This window comes from Macaca fascicularis, chromosome 5 (genome assembly GCF_037993035.2).
Source record: "Macaca fascicularis isolate 582-1 chromosome 5, T2T-MFA8v1.1".
Taxonomy (NCBI): Eukaryota; Metazoa; Chordata; class Mammalia; order Primates; family Cercopithecidae; genus Macaca; species Macaca fascicularis.
The window spans coordinates 21,485,023-21,494,307 of NC_088379.1; the positions used below are offsets into that span (position 1 = coordinate 21,485,023).

Here is a 9,285-nt window from a genome sequence, read left to right on the forward strand (position 1 = left end):
TAGCCCTTTGTCAGATGGATAGATTGCAAAAATATTCTCCCATTCTGTAGGTTGCCTGTTCACTCTGATGATAGTTTATTTTGTTGTGAAGAAGCTCTTTAGTTTAATTAGATCCCACTTGTCAATTCTGGCTTTTGTTGCCATTGCTTTTGGTGTTTTAGGCATGAAGTCTTTGCCCATGCCTATGTCCTAATCAGTTAGAATGGTGATCATTAAAAAGTCAGGAAACAACAGATGCTGGAGATGTGGAGAAATAGGAACGCTTTTACACTGTTGGTGGGAATGTAAATTAATTCAACCATTGTGGAAGACAGTGTGGCGATAACTCAAGGATCTAGAATTAGAAATACCATTTGACCCAGCAATACCATTATTGGGTATATAACCAAAGGATTATAAATCATTCTACTATAAAGACACACGCACACATATGTTTATTGCGCCACTATTCACAATAGCAAAGACTTGGAACCAACCCAAATGCTCATCAATGATAGACTGGAGAAAGAAAATGTGGTACATATACACCACGGAATACTATGCAGCCATAAAAAAGAATGAGTCATGTCCTTTGCAGAGACATGGATGAAGCTGGAAACCATCATTCTCAGCAAACTAACACAGGAACAGAAAACCAAACACTGCATGTTCTCACTCATAAGTGGGAGTTGAACAATGACAACACATGGACACAGAGAGGGGAACATCACACACTGGGGCCTCTCAGGGGGTAGGGGGCTAGGGGAGGGATAGCATTAGGAGAAATACCTAATGTAGATGACTAATTGATAGGTGCAGCAAACCACCATGGCATGTGTATACCTACGTAACAAACCTGCATGTTCTGCACATGTACCCCAGAACCTAAAGTATAATAATTTTTTTTTGAAAGCCCAAATTCAAATTCTAGTTAATCACTGGGCTTTGTCTCTGCCTTATCTTGTAAATGTGAGTGAGTCAGAAAGTTTATGGAACTTTCCTTTAAAAAAAAAAAATAATACATTTACCTGACTCTGATTTTTCTTGAATTTTTCTACTTCTCAGAATTCCTCAAAGAATGTCCACAGCCATTTGACAGTTTCATTCACAATTTGTCTTAGCACCCTAGGTTGCAAGTCACTGCAGCCAAAAGGTTATAATTATAACAGTGAGTTGTTGCCAGCTGCTTTCTTGTAATCTTTTCATCCATTTGAACATGTCACTCTTATCCAAGTTCATTCCATGTTAGAGCCTATGTTGCCTATGCAAACTTCACCTGCCATTAGTCCACTGCATGAAAGTTCTAACTCTAAAATTCCCAGCCTCTGACTGTTGGATAACTCTGTTTTACATCAAGGCATGCATTCATTCATTTATTTAGACTCTTACCAAATACTGACTAACCAGGGACACTCAGACACTTACTAAAGGATTAACACTTATCAAGATCTTAAATATGTGTTCATTCTTTGTATATATGAAGCCTTTTGATCCTCACAACAGCCTTATGAGGTATATTTCATTATTATTGTGTCCATTTTTAGATTATTAAAATGATACTGCAAAAGGTTAAATACTTTTAATTATTACAACAAGATGAACACGGCATGATCCTAACACTCCAGGAGTTCACAATCCAGTCATCTCTGAGCCTATGAAAGTCATCAGTCCAAACAACCTTAACTGATACACTAATGAAGAGCTTCCTGAAATGGGGGTTAACCAAAAGCAGACCAGATGGTGCAAATTATTAGGGAAATCAGGCAGCAAAGACAGAAGATAGAGGAAGGGAATGAGAAATGTATCCATGAACTAAGGGCATTATCCTTTACAATATTATAGCTTGAATTACGTCCTCCAAAAAAATAAAGTCTTAACCCCTGTTGCCTGAAGATAAGACCCTGTTTGGAAATGTAAAAGGGTCTTTGCAGATGTAATCAAGATAAGATGAGGTCATAATAGATTAGGGTGGTTCCCAATCCAATATGACCGGTGTCCTTATGAAAAGAGAAAGCAGAGACATAGGGAGGAGAACACTGAGTGAAGATGCAGATGCAGAGTGGGAAGACAACCATGGGAAGATGGAGAAGGAGACTGTGGTGATACCGTCACAGCCAAGGGATGCCTCGGGCAATCAGAGGTTGAAGAAGGCAAGGAAAGATCCTCTTCTCAAGCCTTTAGTGGGGGCATTGCCTTGATGACATCTTAATTTCAGACACCTGGCTTCAAGAAAAATCGGAGAATAAATTTCTGTTGCTTTAAGCCATCGAGTTTGTGGTACTTTGTTATGGCAGCCGTACGAAACTAATACAGCATTCAAGGCCAATTTAAATGCCACTTCCCTGGTGAATATATTACTGAACACTTCTCAACTTAGAATGAATCACTCTCTCTGTGGCAGACCCATAGGCCTGATTTAAACTTGATTCGACATGTCCATCATATAGTATGCACATTTATTCACTAGCTTGAAACTGCCTTTAACTCTTGGGCCTACATAGTACATTGCCTTATATATTAGCAGTAGCTCAATGAACATTTCCTGATTGGAATTACTGACCTGAATTATCTCAGAGAATAAAAAGAAGAATGTATAGACTAAATAGTTGCATCCAAATTTTTTTTAATAGCATAAATTTGGTGTTCAATAGCTCAGAACTTAAGTTGCTTTTATGTAAATTTTAAATTTCTCTTTACTATAAATTTTATGAAATTTGACTTAATTTAATGACTAGAGTTTAGAGATGAAGCAAAAAATGAAAAATTCCTGTGCACCACCAACATGAAACTATAGTGGAAATGTATTAGCACAAGCTTTTCTAGTACTGAAGAATTTTAGGAAATGTGAAGATTCCACCAATCCAGGCGTCATTCTATTAAGAATAGTTTTTCTCTTTCCCATAAAATAGGAGAGAAAACATTGTTATTTTAGGCTAATTATTTTGTATATAATTTCTGGTTGATTAAGGCTTATCACTAGTACTAGAATAGCAAATCTTTGGTAAGGAAAGCTATAACTGAAACAAAAAAGTTAACTCTGTAAACTACAACAGTATCTAACAGCAATTTTTCACACTTCATAGAGCAGCCCTCTGCCTTCAAGGTCATGTTTCTATCCCTTTCCTTCTGCCACCTGAATGTGCCCGGGGGAGGAAATAATTTCAGTGTGATCTTGTGAAAAATAATTTGATGCATTCCAAAGCCATATAGAAGTAAACTTTGCATTATTTTTTATTTGCTTCATGAAGCATCACACCTTTTCCTCTAAAATTAAATTAATTACCATTTATACTACTCTTATTGAAATTGCCATTTAGGGAAATTATAATTAATAATCTCCTTTCTCCCTCATCAAAATGTTAACTCCCTAAGGATAAGAACCATATTTTAGGCTGCGCACGGTGGCTCATGCCTGTATACAATCCCAGCACTTTGGCAGGCTGAGGCAGGCGAATCATGAGGTCAGGAGATTGAGACCATCCTGGCTAACATGGTGAAACCCTGTCTCTATTAAAAATATAAAAAATTAGCCGGGCATGGTGATGGGCACCTGTAGTCCCAGCTACTCGGGAGGCTGAGTCAGGAGAATGACGTGAACCCAGGAGGCAGAGTTTGCAGTGAGCCGAGGTTGTGCCACTGCACTCCGTGCACTCCAGCCTGGGGCGACAGAGCGAGACTCTGTCTCAAAAAAACAAACAACAACAATAACAAAAACATATTTTATAACTCTGTATCCCATGTAGGATCATTTCTGGCACATTTTGAGTACTAATTGAGTACCTATTTAATTAATATTGGCTAAATTGTATTTAGGTTACTTGTGCCACAGCCCTATTCCATTAACACATATAAACTAAACATTTACAAGCATAGTCCAATTAGACAGAAATCATGAATCAAAAATGATATACATTACAATCACAAACTAAGTTTACACATCACGGATTCCTTTACAAGTTTTCTACACATCTCCAGATGGGTTATAGAATTGAGCAAAGAGACTGCACACACCTATCTACTATAATTTCCCAGTTTATTTAGCCAAAAACACAAGAATAAAAGGAAGAAATGTTCTAAGCTGAAGAATAACAATGTACTCACATTGACTTTTACTTGTTGCTAAAGTGGTACTGACTTACAGTACAGGCTATGTGGCTAAAAAAGAGAACCAACCCATAGCTCAAACAAGACAGAAGTTCACCATTCTCTCATGCTACAGCCCAGAGTTGACAGGTGGTCCACGGTAGGTAGGAAGCTACACTCCCCCAACACCATAGAGGAGAATGGGTACTGGAAGACAATTAGAAATCTCTAATTAGCAATCACTAATCTCTAGCTAATCACCAATTAGTTTCTTTCAGTGTTACTCTCTACACAGGAAGGAGAAAGAGTTGAGAAAATAGGTAAATATTTGCTAATTTCATAAGTCTTACTGTCAGGACATACATCATGATTCTTACAAAGCTTATGTTAACAATTTGTTATTTATTCGATTTAAGTAAGATTTACCAATATTGAGCGTCTTGTTTCTTGAACCAAGTTTTCAATGAGCACAGTGTCATGTTCACCTAAGGAGAAAAAAGGCCCAAAAGTCTCAGAGTAATACCTCTGCCCACATCTTCGTTGTTCAAGGAACCCATATCCCCATATTCACTCTTCTTCATAGTTACTTGTATTAGTTAATTTTGCTGCATAAAAAAATCCCAAAACTTAATAGCTTATTATTTTTTGTGGTTCTCTGGGTTTGCTGAGGACTTTCTCTGTTCTATGCCAGCACTGCTGAGGCTAGGTGATCTACAATGGACTCATTCATAGATCTCATGGTTGGCAGTCTAGTTAATAAGATAGGACACGCACTGAGACAGCTGCCTCTGATCCACACGATCTCATATTTCATATGCTTCTCTCCATAGTGGTCCAGGGTTCCAAAGAGAAGCAAGAGAGAGTAAACTCCATGAACAAATAACTTTCAAACCTCTGCTTGTATCAATTTTGCTAATGACCCATTGGCAAAAGAAATTCACATGATTATTCTTAAATTCAAGAGGTAGAGAAGCAGACCCCAAATTTTGAGGGGAAGGGCTTAAAATATTATGACTATTTTGGCAAACAGTGACTGTCCACCTCCTAGGCATAATCACTTCAAATAATCCCAAATGGAAAATATGCAGACCTACTTCCAGGGCCCCAAGAAATCTTGTCCAGTGATAATGTCAGGCTCAATGCCCATAATCTCTCTGTATCAAGCCCAGATGCAGATGAGGCTACTTAGCCACAGATCAACAAGAGCAGCTCTTCTTGATCTGAAAAGATGAGTTATCTATTTCCCTTCAGAAAACATACACTGGTGAGACAAAAACAGGTTAACCACAATGGATACTCCCATTCAAAGAGAGGAAAGGCAGGAGGCAAATAGCAGTCACCAGTTGATATGGCTTGGATCTGTGCCCCTACCAGATCTCATGTTAAATTGTAATCCCCAGTGTTGGAGATGGGGCCTGGTGGAAGGTGATTGAATCACATGGGGCTGGTTTCTCATGAATGGTTTAACACCATCCCTTGGTGCCATTATCTTGTTAGTGTATTAATTCTCATGAGATTTGGTTGTTTAATAGTGTGCGGCACCTCCCCCATCTCCCTTTTCTGCACCTGCTCTGACCATGTCACATACCTGCTTCTCCTTCACCTTCTGCCATGACTGTAAGTTTCCCGAGGGCTCCCCAGAATCCAAGCAGATGCCAACATCATGATTGTTGTACAGCCTGCAGAACCATGAGCCAATTAAAACGCTTTTCTTTATAAAGTACATAGTCTCAGGTATTTCTTTACAGAAATGCAAGAATGGCCTAATATATCAGTCTGTATGAATCATGAAATCCAGTCAAGTGTGTGTCATCAGGGATCAGGAAATATTCCTTGATTGTGATGATCAGGACCCAGTTCCTTTCCCTGGGAGTGGTTAGCCTCTGCCCCACCCTCAGAGCTCTTGTCTTCTCCCTCTGCAGCATTCTTTCTTTTCAATAAAAAATGTCCCACATTCACAGTAAGACTGCTTCTCAGCCTTCCTCCTGATCATAGAAACCTGAGATCCCAAAGGTCTTTTTTCATTTCACTGTTTCTGTCCCTTTTGGTTCAAGCTGGCAGTGCTTGTATTGGCATACTTCTCTCTAAAATTATGTGAGTGTCCTGTGAAACTTATTTGGGCTTACCCTATACTCCAAAAGCCACATCTACAATTAGCTCAGACAGGCCTCTGTGTAGTGCACCACCTATCAAGTAACTGAGCAATTGACCAGTGCTAACTCTGACTCTTTGTTTTTGTTTCTGGTTCTGATTCTGATGGTTTCTGGTTGATTGTGCGCATCCTAGTGGCAGCAGTGTAAAAAGTGGGTTTTAATATGGTCATTTTATTAAGAAATGTCTGAGGAGCTTGAGGTGTCAGGGATGGGCAGGATAGGAAATATAGAATCTGGCACACTTATTAGCCTTTTTGTTTCTGTGTTTCTGTGTTTTATTAGCATCTGTAGTAACATGGGACCCTTCACCTCTAAAGATTCTTCTTTGTTTATCCGATAACTCTGGCGTTTTAAGTATTTACTTTTAGGAACTCAATATTGTCAAAATCTGTGAAAATGGAATTTCTATAATGAAAATGAAAAGAAACCAAATGCTTAGCTAGCTTTCTTTGATTTCTCTAAAGGAATGAATAATTCCAGATTAATGTCCCAAGACTCTTTAGGGCTAAAGAGAGGAGAGAGAAGAAATTTATATCATTTTAAACTGGGCAAATTGATTCAGAAAAAAAGTTTTTCTAAGAGACATGTATGCCAAGAATTAATAGTTCCTCAAAATACAATCAGACTCAGTCTTTAGAAAATGATAAAAATCAATGACATTATTATAACGTGTATGGACAATGAAAAAATGTTCTGCCAAAGTCAGAAGAGAATAAAAAATTATATAGATCCTCAACAACAACGCTTCCTTGACTGATCAAATGATGCTTAATTATATGCTTTTATTTTGCTAACTGGGAAACATTCTTATTAGCTGCTGAAGCCTCTATTTCAACCATCAGTTCTCCAGATCTTTTGCAATCAGTTCCTTTAATTTGTAAGAGTGATAAGATTTCTCTCTTATTAATAGAAAATATATTGGAGCAAACAGTTTTATATGCCTTGGTACCTCTGGGGGAATTAATAAACCATGTTATAAGTTATCTTAAAATCTAATGGAGTGGAGGACATTACTCCCAGTTGTAAGGGAGTAACTAAGATATACTTGTCCACCCATCATAAAGAACTAGAAAAATTGACTAAATATGTGGAACAACTGTTTTTGGAAATCGGAGAACATATATCAAAGAACTTTGATCCCTAAGATAAGATAAATAATCAAAATGCACAATAAAATCACGCTGGCTTTCTTCCTGCCAGCACTTTACAATCCATGCTGGAAGAAAGAACCCAAGCAGAGCATACGAGAGTCACTAAGTTTGCGAAGGGAAGATTGGAATTCAGGGATGTTCATATGGTTGGAATTTGTAGGAAAGAACCAGAGATGAGAGGACCAGGCAAGGAAAGAGCTCCAGGAATCTGATAGGGATCTGCTCCAAACTATAACTGAATGCTAAGCTGTGCTTGCATGGGGTAAAATTTCACAGTGTCAGGAAAGGACAATTAGAAACTATAAATGAGACAATTCTCAGAGCTCACAAAGGAATGAGAGACTTCTGAGTTTTAACAAACTATTGTTGGAGAGGCCGCATTGCCCACTTGCAACATTCCCCACCAAGAGTAGAGACTTGAGATGTATCATTTCTAAATAGTAGGGGTAAATTAGCCTTGCAGTAAAGGCTACACTAGACACGTCCTTTAAAACAGGCCTCTAACATATCAAGAAATCTGCAAGTAATTTAACTCCCTTCCAGAAAAAATGCCAGTACTCCTTAAGAAAACTCAACAACATAAAAGTCAACACTCAACAAGAATCAAAACATGCAGTATTAAGTAAACTAATAATAATAATAATAATAGACTGATAAGCTAGAAAATGGGACCCAGTATCCAGGGGAAAAAAGTCATTAAAAAATGTTTTAGCCCAGGCACGGTGATTAACACCTGTAATCCCAGCACTTTGGGAGGCCAAGGCAGGCGGATCATTTGAGACCAGCCTGATCAATGTGATGAAAGCCCATCTCCATCAAAAACACAAAAATTAGCCAGGTGTGGTGGTGCATGTCTGTAATTCCAGCTACTTGGGAGGCTGAGGCATGAGAATCACTTGAACCCAGGAGACAGAGGTTCAGTGTGAACCACGATTGCACCACTGCACTCCAGCCTGGGTGACAGAGTGAGATCGTCTCCAAAAAAAAAAAAAAAAAAAAAGGTTTTAAAAACTATAAATGATGATCCTCCGGTAGTTCATGAGCATGATGACTGGGCGGTTCATGCACCTGCATGAGATGTGCCACACTCGAAACTTGTTACCTTGTCTGCACAATGGGCATCTGACCTGAAAAAAAAAAAACTGGAAATGAATCATATGATGAAATTATCAAATAAGGATTTGAAAGAGCTAGTGTTAATATGAACATTTAATTTTAAATAAAAACATATACATAATACAAAATACAAATAAGAAAATCAAGTCCTAAAGATGAAAAATACAATATTATTTAAGATAAAAATTATCCTGGATTGACTTAGTATAAATTAGATACTGCAGAAGACCAGTAAACTTGAAGATAGAGAAATAGAAACAATGCAAACTAAGGCACAGAAAGAAAAATAGATGAAAGAAAAATAAACAGAGGCTGGGCATGGTGGTTCTTGCCTATAATCCTAGCACTTTGGGAGTCTCAGACAGCAGATTGCTTGAGCCTAGGAGTTTAAGACTAGCCTTGGCAACATGGCGAAACCCCATCTCTATTAGTCAGGTGATGTGACATATGCCTATACTCAGCTACACAGGAGGCTGAGGTGGGAGGATCTCTTGAGCCCAGGTGGCAGAAGTTGCAGTGAACCAAGATCTCTCCACTGCACTCCAGCCTGGGTGACAAAGTGAGACTCTGTCTCAAAAAACAAAAACGAACAGACCAAAAAAACCTTCAGCGGTTTTTGGACAACATTAGGCTTAACTTATATGAAAAGGAAAAATATTCAAAAGAATAAGGTTGTGAATTTTACAAATTTGATGAACACAACACGCAAATCCCTCCCCCCAAACAAAACCACTAAGAAAAACTCACCTAACACATTATAATAAAATTACTGAAGACCAAGAATAAAAAGAAAATTTTAAAAG

General features: G+C 38.1%; 1 non-coding gene across 1 annotated transcript; it reads left to right on the top strand.

The window, feature by feature from the left end:
• The first annotated feature begins 8,389 nt into the window (after positions 1-8,389).
• Positions 8,390-8,494, top strand: LOC123573823 (small nucleolar RNA U13). Its single transcript, XR_006698555.1, has one exon. It is a non-coding gene; the product is annotated as a small nucleolar RNA U13 (small nucleolar RNA).
• Positions 8,495-9,285: the final 791 nt, after the last annotated feature.